Source organism: Tenrec ecaudatus, chromosome 2 (genome assembly GCF_050624435.1).
Source record: "Tenrec ecaudatus isolate mTenEca1 chromosome 2, mTenEca1.hap1, whole genome shotgun sequence".
NCBI lineage: Eukaryota > Metazoa > Chordata > Mammalia > Afrosoricida > Tenrecidae > Tenrec > Tenrec ecaudatus.
In genome coordinates this window covers 260,149,317-260,166,883 of record NC_134531.1, presented here as the reverse complement: position 1 = coordinate 260,166,883, position 17,567 = coordinate 260,149,317, and the positions used below count along the sequence as shown (strand labels likewise).

The following is a 17,567-nucleotide window of genomic DNA, read 5'->3' as shown; positions in this document are numbered from 1 at the left end:
TGGAAATATTTTAAAGATACACAGATCTGCTATTTCAAATTAGCAAGAGAATGAATGCATCACTGGGTAAATGTGAAATCAAATGTGGCTCCATTTATTATTTCATTTTAAGATTATCAATGAAGGTATGAGAGTACCTCCCTCATAGGTAGAATTTTATTGGTAAAATCAATTGAATGTGTGCACATAAAATCGGTAGTAAAACATTTGGCCCAATTAAAGCCTCTATAAATATGCTATCACTAAGACCTCACTGCACTCCTCAAGTAATTTACAGTTGGCAGGAGGCGAGACAAGTGAACAAAAAATAGTAATAAAGCGGGTCAAAAGCAAAATACTCAAGATTCTATAAACAGCAAAGAGTGGGGTCTTTTTTAAGGATTCCGTTTAACCTTTCAAATGGCAGCAATATTTCAGGTGATTCAGAGCAGTGTTCTTTTATGTGCCAGAATTCACATTCAACTTAAAGATGTGGTGCTTTAAAAAGAATCTTCCCAAAGTATTAGTGCATTCATATTGCAATAAAGTCTGAGTACAAAGCTGAAAGCAGACAAGCTTTTAAAGGTACTGGCATCAACGGTCTAATTGTTGGCCTACTAACCTGTGAGGTCAATCTTACCAGCCACTCGGTGGAAGAAAGAAGGGGCTACCTCCCCCCATAAAGGTTTATAGTCCAGGACACCCTGCATCAGGTGCAATGAGTTAGAATCCATGGCACTGGGCTGGCTTTTCAGTGTGATGCAGTAGAAACTCCTGGGTGCTGAAATGGTTAACCACTCAGCTGCTAATTGGAAACTTGACAGTTTAGATCCACTCAGTATTACTTTAGAAGAAGGGATTGGCAATCTATTTCCAACAGACCACCAAGCTTCAAGTTGATTGCCATCAGATGAATTCTGTCTCATAGCAGCCTTGTATACAGGCCAGAGTAGAATTTGCACCTGTGAGTTTTAGAGACTGTAATTCTTTAAGCCCCATCTTTCCCCCCACCCCCACTCCTGCAAATCCGCTGTGGTTTCTGACTTCTTATGTTGTGGTTCGCAGCCCAAATATAATGGCTGTAACCACCAGGGTTTCTTCCAAGAGGCTGCTGCCAAAAACCCTATGGTGTGCTAGACGACTGTGAAACAAGAGGGTTTACCATGAATTGGAATCAACTCCACAGCAGCTGTTTTAAAATCATTAAAAAATATATTCCAGAATCAAACTTACCTGCTTTGATCTTTCATCCTGCCTCATAAGAACCACTGGTAAATAGCATTCTCTAGCAACTCAGTGTTCTCATTGGGTAGAAAGGAATCGTAGGAAAACAACCTAGGATTTTAAGAATGAAATGAATTAATAGTTATGGAATATTTAGCATATAATTTGTCCTATAGTAAAGCACTTGATGTGCATTAACCTTGCTTTTGTATCTTTCCATTTGGGCATTAGACTTACATCTTTTATTTTATTCCCACAAAATAAACATTTATTCTAATAGAGAATTAATATTTATAATAATTTTGAGTTTACTTTAAGAAGATGTACTGTTTGATCACAATTCCTGAAAGTACAGACTTTGAAAAATTATTTTATTTGATGCAAATGTAGTGTTGCCTACTTTAGGTCAGACACCGAGCTAAATGCTGAGAACAAATTGATGATTTTTTTAAGTGAATTTTTAGCTCAGTGTGGGGAGCAGACATTAATCAAATAATTATGCCAAAAATGGCTAATTAACAACTGGGTAATGCTGTAAAAGTAATCATATTAATGAATATGTAAAAGTTCTTTAGAGAAATTGAAAGAATGAAGTAAAGAAATCTGATTTAGAAGGGGAAGAATGCTAATCAGGGAAGGTGTGAACTATGATCCATAGGATAGCTAAGGGCCGCCGACAATCAATAGAATGTTAGAGTACTTCAAGCAAAGGGGACAGACTGTGTAGGGGGTCGATGCCATCTGAAAGCACAGTGCTTTCAAAGAACAAACTGGTAGATTAGCGGAAGCTGGAAAAGTGAGAGAAATGGGCATTTGGCCATGGAAATGAGGGGGTGTGACTGCACTGGCCCTGCCAAGCTTTGTGTGGCATTGCAGATCATTGTCTCTTTGTAAGAACCATACCACGTAACTGCAGAGTTCTAGGTGATAGTAATGATTTTCATTTGGTAAAAGCCTTGCCATAAGGAGATAAGTCAGAGAGAATGTGAAGAGAAATTAAACCAAAACTCATACAGACTATGTTGCTATAAATCCTCTAATAAACAGAGATTACACATGCAAGACAGGATTACAAAACAGGATTCTCTATGGGGAGATGTGTTAGTCTGGGTACTTTAAAGAAACAAATCCACAGAAACTCATGTATAAGAGAGATTTATATAAAGGTTAAGTGCACATCAAGAAAACATCTCAACCCACTGCTGCCCAGATGCACAAGTCCAACATTAACCCACTAACCCATATATCCGACACCAATCCACAAACTCCTCTTCCATCTCACGTGCAATGGTGCCCACTGCAGGAGGAAAGCTGAGTCAGTGAACGCGTAAGCATCTCAGCACTGTCAGGGGTCTCCACAGGGCTGCTCCCAGGGCTGCATCAGGGTAGGTCCATGGGGCTTCTCCTCAGGGATGTCTTGCAGGAAGTCAGTCTTGCCAGCTGAAGCAGGGAACTGGCTAAGGCAGCTGCACCGTGGTCCAACCATCAGAAAGCAAGCGTCCCGAGAACTAGAAAGGCGAGGCTCAATGAGCCATTTCTCCCTCCGCCCTTCAATTAACCTCCCATGTGTTTATGGGCCAGGTGGGCACAATAAACTAATTAACTCAGGAGACAACTAGGAAAGCTCTGGAAGACATAAAGCTGTATGACAAACAGATCAGCATGTAGGTTTGACACTGTGAAAAAGGACCGGAAGGGGTTCATGGTCAAGCCTCTTAGCTTGCTTGTAAGCAGTAGTCATGGAGAGCTCTTGAGTTACTGTCATTTTCAGGGGAATTCTGCAGCTCCCACGCACAGACTGTGAGCAGCCATCAAGAAGAGCGTCCACAAAGGACTGTAGGGATGGATTTCAGAGCAGAGCTCGCACTGTTGTCATTTGAGCTCTTGCCAAATACACTCTGCAATCAGAAATAAGAGATGGGCATGTTCATGGAGACCACACCCTAACTTCTCCAGGATGATTGAAATAAATAAACATACATGATAAAGATTTAGCAATGAAATTAACATTAGTTGATAGTGTTTGGATGACTTATTGTATCAGAGAGCTCATCCTTGAACACAAGGTCTACCAGGATTTCCCCTCTCACGCAACCTCTCTTGCTTTGTTAATTGGCATTTAAAAACTCCTGACAGTATTTTTATTCTATTTTATTGCTTTTCTTTCAACATGTCCACCCACTATCATCTAAGTGTATGCCTTCATTGACCATTTTCTCGCTGTTTGTCCACAAGGTGTGCAACTGGATGGGTAGTGGTTGTTTCCTTCTCAATTAATGGAAACACGCCATGAGAAAGTACCCGAAAATCACCGATTCCTCCAGGCCGATATTAAAACAGCTGTTTCTCTAAGACTTTTAAATAGTGCATATTACATTTATAAAATAAATATGGCATAAATATAATTCAGGCAGCAAAAATTGCAAAGGGTTAAATCAGATTATGAAAGCCATTTTGCCGTATGCTATAGAGTTGAAATCTTAGAGTTATACAATAAAATAAACACAATGTCCATCCAGATTCTGCTGACATGTGATTAAAGAGATTAGTATATCACAACTGTAATGGTGAAGAGAAATTGTTCATCAATGACAGCAAAGAAAAAGCAAAAATCACAGCAGTGAAAATCTCTGTGTGTTCACTTGGGCATTTTTGAGGAAGCCACCTAAGTTCTACAATTATGTTTCTTTTCTTGGCAGAACCATCATTCTGTGAAAAAGATGTATAGTTTGTTAGGAAATGACATCACTCATGTATTAAATTCACCAAGCTCCTTTAATTCTGATTCCATGCTTACAAAATTAACCTTCTTACTATTATTTTTTCATATAATTATGCCAATCTGGGAAGCATAAAGTCATACAATAGCAATTTCACATTGTAAGGTTATGATTTGGAATACAAGTTTATAGATTCAACTCAGTTAGTATGTGTCCCAAACTCATTCATAAGAGAGGAAAGACACTGGTCACATGGTAATAACTCAATCCAGCTTCTAAGCATCACAGGCTCCAAGACTATCACCTGCCCTGACAGACTGACCAAAGTAATAAAATGTCAGTCTTTAGAGTCAGCCTTCTAGATGTCAGTTTCTGTGACAAAAACTGGACTTTGGTAACGGGTTTGATCTCTAGAATAAATCTCTTTTATCTCTCTCTCTCTCTCACATACTCAGAAAAGGAATAGTTTTTCTCCTCTGGGGACAAAAAGGAGTTCAATGCAGTAGGCATTTAACTGTGGATTATTTCAATAGTGAAAGCAGTAAATGATTTCAAAGATTATCTGGTCACTGTAAGTGGGATATTGGCCAACTCACTTTATCTCTCTATAGCTAAACATACTCACATGTAAACTAGAAATAGTAATGCATAGTATATAGAAATTCTGTGTAAAACACAGTACAATGCATGTATGAAGTGTTTTAATAGATAGTAAACACCCAATAAATATTATTTTTATAGAGAGCATTAGGAAAGTTTGAAAGACTAAATAAGTAGACTTTCGTTTTTCCTCCCAGGGCAGAGCATGAGCGCAGTCCCCCACTACCACAAATTATGCAGTTGAGTTTCCACATTTTGGGAAATCGCAGGAGTCAGCACATCCGGAGTGCAATGGATAAGCCTCGCCCTGGGAAAACCACCTTCCTGATCATGGTATCTCCCCTGCCAGGTAAGTATAATAAATAGACTTACTTTTGCTACTTGTCATTTAATATATGATTTTTAAAAGTCAATAAGCATTTCATGTCCACTAGTTAATTTTCCTCAGTAAAACAAAATTGCTTTGTGTTAGTCCAAGTAGACTAGAGAAACAAATTCAGGGAGACACATATGTGTATAAGAAAGAGCTTTATATAAAGAGTAATTAAATATTGAGAAAATATCCCAGCTCAGTCAAGATCAAATCCATAAGTCTGGTATTAGCCAATATGTGCGATATCAATCTATAAATTCCTCTTCAGATTCACAAATCACATGCAATGATGCTGAATACAGGATGATCACAGGTCAGTGGGTGGGAAGTCTTGTGGATCCAGTGGCATTGTAAGCAACACAGCGCTGGCAGGAGTCTCCACAGGGCTTCTCCAGCTCTGAGGTTCTGGCTGCCATCAGCCTACTGCATTGTCTCCCAGGGAGTGAGCCTGTATTCCACCTCAAGCGAGCTATTTTTCTCCTTGGCACCTCCAAATAATGTCATCAAGCTGCCGCCTGATTGACAGACTAAACTCCAGCCCTTCACTCTTTTTTTTTTTTTTAACCATTTTATTGGGGCTGATACAATTCTTTTCACAGTTCATACATATACATACATCAATTGTATAAAGCACATCTGTACAGTCTTTGCCCTAATCATTTTTTTTCTCTTTTCTTCTTTTACATTTTATTAGGGACTCAAACAACTCTTACCACAATCCATACATATACATACATCAATTGTATAAAGCACATCCATACATTCCCTGCCCCAATCATTCTCAAGGCATTTGCTCTCCACTTAAGCCCCTTGCATCAGGTCCTCTTTTTTTTTTTTCCTCCCCCTCCCTCCCCTTTCCCCCCTCCCTCATATGCCCTTGGTAATTTATACCTCGTTATTTTGTCATATCTTGCCCTATCCGGGGTCTCCCTTCCCCCCTTCTCTGCTGTCCCTCTCCCAGGGAAGAGGTCACATGTGGCTCCTTGTAATCAGTTCCCCCTTTCCAACCCACTCACCCTCCACTCTCCCAGCATCGTCCCTCACGCCCTTGGTCCTGAAGGTATCATCCACCCTGGATTCCCTGTACCTCCAGCCCTCATATGTACCAGTGTACAGCCTCTGTCCTATCCAGCCCTGCAAGGTAGAATTGGGATCATGGTAGTTGGGGGGAGGAAGCATCCAGGATCTGGGGGAAAGCTGTGTTCTTCATCGATACTACCTCACACCCTAATTAACCCATCTCCTCTCCTAAGCCCCTCTATGAGGGGATCTCCATTGGCCGACACTTGGGCCTTGGGTCTCCACTCTGCACTTCCCCCTTCATTTAATATAATATATATATACACATACATACACACACATATCTTTTTTTTTTGCATGATGCCTTATATCTGGTCCCTTGGGCACCTCGTGTTCGCACTGGCCGGTGTGCTTCTTCCATGTGGGCTTATTTGCTTCTGAGCGAGATGGCCGCTTGTTCACCTTCAAGCCTTCAAGACCCCAGACACCATCTCTTTTGATAGCCGGGCACCATCAGCTCTCATCACCACATTTGCTTGTGCACCCATTTGTCTTCAGCGATCCTATCATGGAGGTGTGCAGTCAATGATATGATTTTTTGTTCTTTGATGCCTGGTAACTGATCCCTTTGGGACCACTGGATCACACAGGCTGGTGTGTTCTTCCATGTGGACTTTGCCGCTTCCGAGCTAGATGGCCGCTTGTTTATCTTCAAGCCTTTAAGACCCCAGTCACCATCTCTTTCGATAGCCAGGCACCATCAGCTTTCTTCACCACATTTACTTGTTCACCCACTTTGGCTCCAGTCGTTGTGTTGGGAGAGTGAGCATCATAGAGTTCCAATTTAATAAAAGAAGGTATTCATGCATAGAGGGAGTGTTTGAGTAGAGGCCCAAGGTCCTTCTGCCACCTTAATACTTGACCTATAAATATAGACACAAAGATCTATTTCCCCAACCTCCTATATATATTTGCATGTACATGTTTTTGTCTAGACCTCCATGAATGCCCTTTGACTCCTAGCTCTTTCCTCCATCTCCCTTGACCTTCCTCCTGCCCTACTACCATGCTTCATCGCCACCTGGGCTAGAGTATACCTCTTCTCTAAGCAACCTTACCCTTGATCATTTCCCACCAGACCTGCCACTCCCCCTTCTCTACCATTTGGGGTCCCATGTTTTTCCCTTGTCCCTGGGTTTGTTAACACCACTTCCTTACCCCCCCTACCCCCCCACCCCAAGTCCCCCCGGAACTGTCGGTCCCGTTGTTTTTCATCCAGATAGTTCATCCAGCCTGTCCTATTCAGACAGACCTGTGGAGTCACTAACATGCACGAAAACTAGACAGAGGAACACAAAGCAATAGTATACAACCAGACAACAAAACAACCAAAACAAACCACTGAAAAAGAACAGAACAAAACAGTTCACAAGAGAAAAGCTTGTAGTTAGTTCAGGAATTGCACCTGACCTGATCCCACCACACCGAGGCAAATCACTGGGGGAGTGCAGCGGAACAGCAAGGGAATGGAGTGGCAAGGTCCCCAGGGAATGCTGAAAGTGGACTTTGGGGCCAGGGCGTGGTGCCCCAACAGACTGGACTGGAAAACGCTCCTAAGGGCCAGCAAAGATCCCTGAACTAACTACAACCTTCACTCTTAATTCTCCAATTAACAACAGATTATGTCACGACCACAGATTCGGTATGGCTTTTCTTTCCACAGTCTTAAATAAGATGTAGAAAACTAATTCAGGGATTGGTCAGTCAGTTAACCAATTCTGCTGAGTGTGAAGTGAGCCATCCAGAAGCAGGAGCACAAAAATCTCAGGAACACCAAGAAAGAAGAGCCAGGAACCTGTCTGGAGAAGTGGGGGAAGCAGAAGGGGAGAGCAGATGACTTCCCAGCCTGCTTAAGGAGTAAAGTTGAGTAGTGTTTGGACATTATCACAATATTAGAATGTTGTAACACTTGGCTTAGCAGATATTTGCCTCGTAGGAATCATCCTAGGGCAGATATGGAGTTGGATTCTCCTTCCCCATTGGTAGCCTGAGGCAGTCAGACAAGCTCCAGTACCATTTTCACACTTGCCCTTGGCAAGCGTAATCCTTAATTTTATTTGCCAACTTGGCTCGGTTATAGTGCCTAGTTATAAGATCAAACAGTTGCTGTAAAATAATTTTGGGGGTTCTAATCAACATTTACAATTAGAGATTACACATGATATGAGTGGGCTTCATCCATTCAGTAGAAGGACTCTGAGAAAAAGAAATTCTTCCTCAAGAGGGTATCATAAACATGCTTCCTGAAAGTCCAGTCTGCGGGCTTGCCATGAGTTTTTTTTTCATTAAAGAATGCAACAGCCTTTCCTGAGTTTTAGTCTAATGCCTGTCCCAGGTAGTTTGGGCATGCCAGATCTCCATTCACATGAGCCAATTTTTTAAAAATTCTCTGTCTCAATATTATTATTACTATTGTTGTTGTACATGAGTGATGCTGCACCATACTTATGATTATTTTCAGACCAGAACTTTGTGATCCTTAGCGTATTCTTTGTCTGACCTTTAGAACTAGATAGCAGTCCTTCTCCTCCCCTTCCCCACCCCATTACATCATTGTAGCTGCAGTAAAATCTGTTTAGCCTCATGCATAACAATAGACAAGTCTCCATTCACAGCCAGGTGGAGGTGATGCACAAGGTGCATTGGGCAGGAATTGATAGGAGTCCAGGTGCCACAGTGGTTACCCATTTGTCTAATAACTGCAAGGTTGTTTGAAATCACCTGCTGCCCCAAGGGTGAAAGATGAGACTTTCTCCTGGAGTCAAGGGTTAATCTTGGAAACCCAGAGGGGCAGTTCTCTCATGTCCTATAGGGTTGCTATGAATCAGACTTAACTAGATGACAATGAGTTTGTTTGATCTCTTATTGATGGTGTCTCTAAAAAACTGTGATGGATGTAGTAAGTTACTTTATTCACTAATAGAAATCAGGATAACTTTGTTTTTTCCCTGGATGACTGTAAAGTTTTCTAACCAGTTGCCCCCAAAATGAAGCAAGTGCTGAGTTCATGATTAATTCTCTTCAAAAATAATTAAAATCATGTTAAAATTGTTAATGGTTGGGTTCAAAGTTTTTCTCAACCCATTCCACAACTGTCACCATAGTTTATTTCTTTAAATCTAAATTGTCGTTTGGTACCATCAAGTCAGTTTCAGCCCATAGCAATGATATATACAACAGAAGGAAACGGTGCAAGGTCTTGTGTCATACAATAATTGCCATATTTAAGGTTGCTTTTTTTCTACTACTCTGTCAGTCCATAACTTTGAGAGTATTGCTCTTTTTCACTCACCCTTTACTTTCGCAAACAAAGTGAGGCAAACACTCACTATCCCAGTTTCCAAAGAGTGTTGTGGTTCTCTGTCTTGCAGTACAGGTGTGCGTGTTCCTTGGGCAGTCCATGTGCATTAAGAAATTGTTTTCCAATGCCATAATCCAAAGGCATCAATTTTTTGTTTTCCTGATTCATTGTTCAACTTTTAGATGCAAATGAGGTGATAGACAATAGCTTGATTTGGGCTTGATTTACTTAGTCTTCAAAGTGAGATCTTTGCTTCTAAATACAGAATGAGGGCTATTGAGACTGTTGAGTGCAGTGAAAGTGTTGTTTGACTTTTTCATTGCTACTTCCATGGGTGCTGACCAAAGAGCTAAATAAATTATTTGATAACTTTCAGTTTTTCTTTATCAAGCTGTAACGGATTGTTCCAATTGTGAGATTTTCGATTTTCTTTATATTGAGGTGTAATCCACACTGAAGTCTTCAATCTTTGATTTTCACCAGTGACTGCATCAAGTGCTCTTCTCTTTCAGCAGGTCGGGGATTGTCACAATTTGTTGATGAGTTTTCCTGATGTCAAATTCTTCTTCATATAGTCCAGCTTTTCAGATCATTTGCATACTATACAGATTTCATAAATTTAATGAAAGAGTGCCACTCTGGCACATACCTTCCCTGATTTTAATCCATACAGTATGGTGTGCCCTTATTTTCATTTATTTGGCTATTTCTTTGTCTATATATCTGTTTTACATAGTACAATGAAATATTCTAGAATTCCTATTTTCCTTAGTTTGATATGGTCCACATTGTTGCATGTCCTTGCATTGTCAATTGACCACACATAAACATCCTTATTATATTCTCTGATTTAGACCCAAATACCTCAGATATCAACAGCACCTCTTTTCCAGTTCTCTTCTGAATATAATTAAAAATTCTGACAGTTACCTGTTTATGTACTGCTGTAACTGTCTTTGGATTGTGTTTAGCAATATTTAATTTAAGTGTCACATTAATGACATTGATCTATAATGTCTGTATTCTACTGGATCTCCTTTGGAATGGGCATCAATATGGATTTCTTTACGTCAGTTAGCTGTTGTCAAAATTCTTGGTAAAAATGAAAGAGCATATTCAATCCCGCGTTCATTTGTTGCAATGGATTTGTTGGTATTCAGTCAGTTTCTGAGACTTTTCACTGATGCTTTTAGGGTAACTTGGACTTACTTTGATTCTTTTGGTTCTGGATAATATGCTGCTTTCTGAAATGATTGGATGGATACGGATTTATTTTGCTATAGTGACATGGTGTATTCATTCCATATTCTTTTGTTGCTTCCTCTGCCATTCAATAGTTTTCCCACTTTCCATCAAGTCAATACCTACTCACAATGACCCCATAAGACAGAGCTGAATTCTATTTTCGGTTTCTGAGGTTTTACATTTTTAAGGGGGAAGAAAGTTTCATCTTTCTCCCAATATTTAGCAAACCAAAGAAAGACAGTTCCTTTTCCAGTTGATGATATTGAATTCTTCTTTAATCTTTTTCTATAAGATTAGCCCATTTAATTGCTATGTATTTCACTGGGGGAGGTCCAAGTGTATAGTTGACATTTAGATGGTGGAAAATAATATTTGCAATGAATAAGGTTTTGGTCTTGCAAATTCTATTCTGTGATTTCTGGAGTAGTTTCCATCACCAAAGACATATATTACAACTCTATGCTCTCCTTACATGAAGAAAACTAAAAGAGTGTACCCTTACAATTTTATATCATGTAGGATATATACCTTCTTTCATATTCTTCATCACTTTAATCCCTTACATTTATGCCTCATATGCTCTACAAACTATTATTGTCCATATTTCTCCCTTTATCATGAATAAATATTAATGTATCTATGTGTAGAACACATAGGAATCAAAGTTATAAAAAATTCTTAGCCATAGCAAAACATCCTGAGTAACTGAGTCACTGGGCATGTAGGCTTGGGACCATTGTCTCTGGAGATACATAGTCTATTGAAATAACATAGTCCCTAAAGACAATTGTTCTCGATCCTAGTTTAGTGAGCACTTACTGGGTTTCAAGCTCAGGAGTGGCTATCTAAGAGAGAGCTGTCTGTTTTTCAATGATCAGGGGAGTAAAAGACAGTGAAGAAAATCAAACACTCAAGGAAGAAACTGGTATAAAGGACTAATGAGCAATAGGAACCACAGTACCCACTACTCTGTACCAAGATGAGATAGTGTCCAGCTAACACTACCGACAACTCTGATCAGGATCACAATAAAATATTCTGTACAGAGTGGAAGAAAAATGTAGAATATTTAAAATATATATAGAGATATAGATGTAGATATAGATGTAGATGTAGATTATAGATGTAGATATAGATTATAGATGTCGATGTCGATGGCAATATCGATATCGATATATATTTGATCAAAACTTGTCGAAACTCCATGCCTATAATACTTAGGTATCCTTCAAACCTGAAACTGAACTCTCTCCTTAAGATCACCTTTCAGTCAAGCAACAAACAGGCCCATAAAGTAAACAGTGTCACCCATGACAAATGTGCTCCTCGGAACCCAAAGGGCAGCATTTGCTCAAACCCAAAGTTCAGAAGGCAGGAAGGGTGAGGGAAGATGAGCAAACAGAAAAGCGGCAATGAGAGGGGAAATCAGAAGAGGGCTGATATATTGAGGTATTGAAACCAATGTCGTGAAACAAAATGTTTATAATTAATTAAGTGGGAAACTAGCTCTGTAAACTTTACCACAGCCACAACAAATGTTTAAAAAAAAAACTCAAGTGCCATCTCACTTAGTCTCACTTTATTTAAATATACTTTAAAAATCCACTTAGTAAATATATTGAAAGGATTGTGGTTTTGCTCAAATAAGTCTTTTTGTTTGTTTTTTCCAAGGGAGGATCAACAATTAACTGTATGGTATTTGAACTTCCTAAATTTAGAGCCTTTTAGAATTTCTGTTTAATTTTTTTTAATTTTTGAAGATTCATTATTTGGGAAAGAATCACACATTCCACGTTGTGTGTCATTTTGAAATTATAGGATATGGAGTATTAACTGCCACTAAACAAAAGAGAGACTTTGTTTTAAACATCCTGGGTAATTGAATGATGTAATCCGGAAACTTTCTTCCCCTAAGTAGCTCAACAGTTGCCAATAATTATAGAGGTCATTATTTGCATATTATCCCATGTGGTCAGGACACAAGGGGATACAGAACACAATTCCCCACTCTTCATGGAACCACCAAAGTATTCTGCATTATAATTGTCTTGAAAAACAAATAAACAAAACTACTAAGTATATGCATTTAAATTGGGTAAAAGGTGCCAAAACACATTTTTGGCTGTGAATGGGAAGTCATGATCAAATTCAACTAGAGTACCTCAGATGATACGCTTAAAATACATTTAAAAATACCCTTAAACATTTAAATAGCCCCTTACCCACTGCCACAGCATTGACTGTGACTCAGTGCCATCCTGTGTGGGATGCACACGCTGTACATCTTTAAGGGAAGAGAGAGCCTCCGCTTTCTCCTGTGGAATGGCTGGTGTATTTGAATCATCTCCATTGCAGTTAGCAGTCCAAAAAATGCATCGCCCAATTGCATCACCAGGGCTTCTTAAATAAACTCTAACCCCAAACAATCAAGTCCACTGCCATCAAGTCTATCTCATTCATAGCCACCCTATAGGACAGTGTGGAACTACCTTGTACGTTTCAGAGGCTGTGATCTACACAGAAGTAGAAAGCCTCGTCTTTCTTTTAAGGAGTATCTGGTGGCGTTGAACTACTGTTTCTGAAGTTACACCAACTCTAGGAGAGATTGTATATGTCACTGAGAATTAACTTTTATGTTTAAGACCATGCAATGTTCCATACAAGTAAGTTGTTAATATTACTCTAGTAATGGTAATGCATGTGGAAGAATTGAACAACCCCTTAAGATTTCTTGGCTATAAATTTTAAAGAAGCAGATTGCCAGGCCTTTCACCTTTGGAAGTGCCTGATATGTTGTGCTACCAACCTTTCAGTTAGTAGCTGACGGCTTAACCATTCACGTCACAGGGCCCCTTCACAGAATGTAGCAGCATTTCATTTCTTTGCTTTATATTTTATACCTTTGCTATTGTTTACATAGTACATAATTGTAAAAATAACAGGTTACTATGTAGGCATCAGGTTTGGAACGCATGAGTTTATATGATCCTCCATAGTAATGTGGCATTGGGAGAAACACAATTACTCTTCGAACTTCCGTTTTCACCCCGAAGGCTTTGCTGTATATTATTTGCTTATTATCCTATCAGTTGCTATCACAATCACATAGACTCTGGCACCAGGTGATCCCCTGTGTGTTAGTGCATCATTATGTGCAGATCCATCTCCAAATACAAATCAGACTGGAATTATGCTTCATATAGTCTCATAGTTTCCTCCCACAGTACTCTTAAGGCTCTTCTGAGGCACCTGCAGACGGATTAGAATACCGCCTCTGTGTTAGCTGCCAAGAATGTTGATCCTTGACACCACCCAAGGTCCATTAGTGAAGTCAAAATACTCGGTTCCATATGCTTGTTCAAAGGCCCCTGGTGGAGCAATTAGTCTGTGCTATCTTACTAACTTAAAAGCTGGGGGATTTGAACGATGTAACCGTGCTGTGGTAGAAAGTCCTGTTGATGTGGTTGAACTAAAGTAATAGCTCAGAAATTTCTATGGAGCAGCTATTCTCTGTCACAGCTTGAGTAGCAATGAGATGGACAGAAATGGATAAAGTGCAAATATCAATTTCTGAGATTTTTATGAATCTAGATTCTGAGTTTGGTTTTTCTTGTGTTTATTTTTTTATTATTAAAGGTCATCATTTTATTGGGGACTCTTACAACTATTGCAATCCATATATCGATTGCTTCAGGAATGTTTGTATATGTGTTGTCTTCATTCTTTTTTAGATATTTACTTTCTATTGAGCCCTTAGTATCACCTCCCAGTGTTTCCCTCCATCCTGCCCCATCCTTATACCCCTTGATAGATTATTGATTATTATTTTCACATCTTACACCAATAGCTGTCTCCCTTCCCCCATGTTTTCTATTGTTCCCTCCCCCTGGAGAGGGATGTAGGGTTATGTGTTGATCATTACGATTGGTTCCCCCTTTCTCCCTTCCTCTCCCCACCTCCCCATTATTCTTCTGGTATCACTACTCCCACTCCTGTTCCTATATTCTGTGTGTCGTGAACCCCCATCTCTTATCTATGTGTACAAGCTCTGGTCTAGTCTGAGTTGAGAAACAGCACTGGGGTCATGATAGTGGCGGAGTGAGGAATATTGTGTCTTTCATCGATACTTTACTGCACCCTGGTTGACTCATTCCTTCCCATGGCCCCTCTGGCGGTGGATTATTCCATTGTCTACAAGATGGTCTTTGAGTCTCTGTTCTGTTTTCCCTGGTTCTCAACAATATGTTTTTGTTTGTTTGCTATGTGTCTTCTGATGCCTATTTCCCAGTCCCAATCACTCCTCATGATCGCAGCGGTATGCTTCTTCCATGTTGGCTTGTTGCTTCTTTGCTGAATGGCTGCTTGAATGGCCTTTAAGACCTCAGACACTATATCTCTTTATATATAGCCAAGCACCATCTGCCTTCTTCACCACATTTGCTTGTGCATCTGTTTTGTCTTCAGCAATTATTTCAGGAGGGTGAGCATCTGAGAGTGCCAATTTGTTAGAACAAAGTATTCTTGTATTGAGGGTGATATGAGCAGAGGCCCAAAGCCCATCTACTACCTCAGTGTATTGCCATATAAATATATGTAGATAGGCCAAAATCTCTATTTTTGTTGATTAATGCACGTATATCTGTACACACCTACAATTATATCTCTATCCATTGCCTTGCTTCCTAGGTCCTTCCTGTGTTTCCTTTTACTTTCCTCCTGCCCCACCATTGCTTTCCCCTATTTCCACCTCTTAGTACTTCCACTTAGCTAGTTTGCTGTTGCTTTGCTCCAGCACCCATAGAATCTCTATCTCCTCCTTGTTGACAACTCTAACCCCCTAGTTCTTCCCTTGGGCACAGCACTGACAGCTCACTATACCCTTCCCTCACTGCCCTCACTCCCAAGTTCCCCTGGGACCATTGGTACCACTACTTTCTCCTCAGGCTTGCTTTCCATGCCTATCTTATATAAGTAGGCAAAATGACTATGACATAGATTAAACAAAACAATGAAAGAAGTAGAGAAAAAACATATATAATATAAACATATATAATTCTGGGTGTGTTTGCTGACCTCATGATTATCATGCTGTCATGGGACATCTCAGGAGTTGTCCCTCCCAGCCTGAAGTCCATTTGGGGGACTCTTAAGGGGCTTCATAGCTTTGCTTTGCTCCAGTTGCTGACGTGTTATGGTCCCTTCTTGGTTTACCCTGTTTTGAGGGGTTCAGCCCACACTGGGTCACCCCCGTGTGACCTCAGAATTTTCCTTGTTGCAGTCTACATGTAATGGGACAACATGCCATGAGCTGTTGTTGGCTCCACATTCTTCTCTGTGTCCCAGCCGCTCCCTGTAGGGACATTGTCCTCTGGGCCTGGTGTGCCAGCGTTAGATCCAGACTGGCTGTCCCTTTTCTTCCTTCCTCGTATGCTTCCATGCGGATATGGCATGCTGGCCCCTCTCCCCAACCTGTAGGTTGAGTACTGTTCTCTGTCACCCATCTTTCCAGGAAGGAGTCAGACTGGCTCTGGTTGGAGCCAGCCCCGTAGTGCTCTCCTTTCATGCATTTCTCCACACGGCCACATTGCTCTGACGGTTTGGTGAACCATGGTCGGGTCTGCATGACTCTCTCAGTTCTGCGGAGACAAAAGCAACTCTTTCCCCCTGAGTGGGTTAGTCCCTGCTCCCCCCTGTCATCATCTCACTTTTTTAGCCCCCCATCCTCCTCCCCACTCTGCCCTCCCCCTTCTTTGTGTGGACCAACATGTACCTCCTTGGGTTTGGGCCAACCTCCTCCCAATTTCCTGCACCTCTACCGGAATATTGTGCTATAGGTGGCTTCTCTTCTGTGTTTACTATGCTGATTACATCACCTCACTGAACTCAGCCTGTACTCCTTTTGTGATTGCCTAACCTCACGTAGCATAATTTCCTCCAACTCTTCCCATGAAATGATGTGTTTCATGCCTTTTCGTGATGCGTAGTACTCCATTGTGATTATGTGCCAGAGTTTACTGATCCTCCCATCTACTGATGGAAATTTGTGCTGTTTCCAACTCTTTGAGATTGTGAATTGCACCACAATAAACATTGGAGAGCAGATGACGGGTTGTGCCTTATTTCTTACCTCCTCAAGGCATATGCTCAGGAGAGGGATAGCTGGGTCATAAGGTAGATCAATTTCCATTTTCTTTAAATATTACCAGAATGCTTTCCATAAGGGCTGTACATATCTAGAAGACTACCAGCAGCGGAGCAAAGTTCCTATCTCACCACAGTCCCTCCAACATTAGATGCTCTCTGATTTTCTGACTTGGACTAACCTCCACAATGTTAGCTGGTTGTTTTGATTTGCATTTCTATGATGGCCAACAAACGGGTGTATTTTCTCATGTATATTGGCTGTCTGGGTCTCCTCTCCAGTGAAATTTCTTTTTAGTCCTTTTGCCCACTTCTCTGAAGAATTAACTGTTTTGCAAGCAAGAAGGGTATTGTAGATTTTAGTAATACGCCCTTTGACTGATGTGTCATTGCTAAAAATCCTCTCCCAATCTGTGGATTGCCTAATTACCCTCTTAGTGAAGTCTTTTGACACACAGGTGTTTTATCCTTAGTAAGTCACACTTGTCAATTCAGGTTCACCTGTGTGTGTACCCTTCCCTGTTGCAGTTAGCCTTTGTATTCTCTGAGCCAAGGCTCTAGGTTTGTCTCAATTCCTTCACTAATGGTCCTGATGATTTTGGGTTTCACTTCTAGGTCTGTGATACACCTTGAGTTTGTTCTTGTGCATGGGAGACGTAGACATCGTGTTTCATCTTTCTATGCATGACTATCCATTGTTTCCAGCACCACTTGTTAACGGGGGCATTTGCTTCCTACTTGATGCTTTGGGGTTCTTGTTGGAGATCAGTTGTCAATACATTGATGCTTTCTTCCTGGGTTTTCTGTTCTTTTCCATTGGTCTGTGTAGCTGTCATTACACCAGTACCACGACGTTTTGACCACTGTGGCTGTGTAGTAGGTGGGAAAATCAGGTAAAGCCAGC

The 17,567-nt window shown here is 40.6% G+C and overlaps 1 non-coding gene across 1 annotated transcript; it reads right to left on the bottom strand.

Annotated features, from left to right (window-relative positions):
- Positions 1 to 4,717: 4,717 nt before the first annotated feature.
- Positions 4,718 to 4,880, bottom strand: LOC142441699 (U1 spliceosomal RNA). The gene has a single exon (XR_012783052.1). It is a non-coding gene; the product is annotated as a U1 spliceosomal RNA (small nuclear RNA).
- Between the last annotated feature and the right edge of the window lie 12,687 nt (positions 4,881 to 17,567).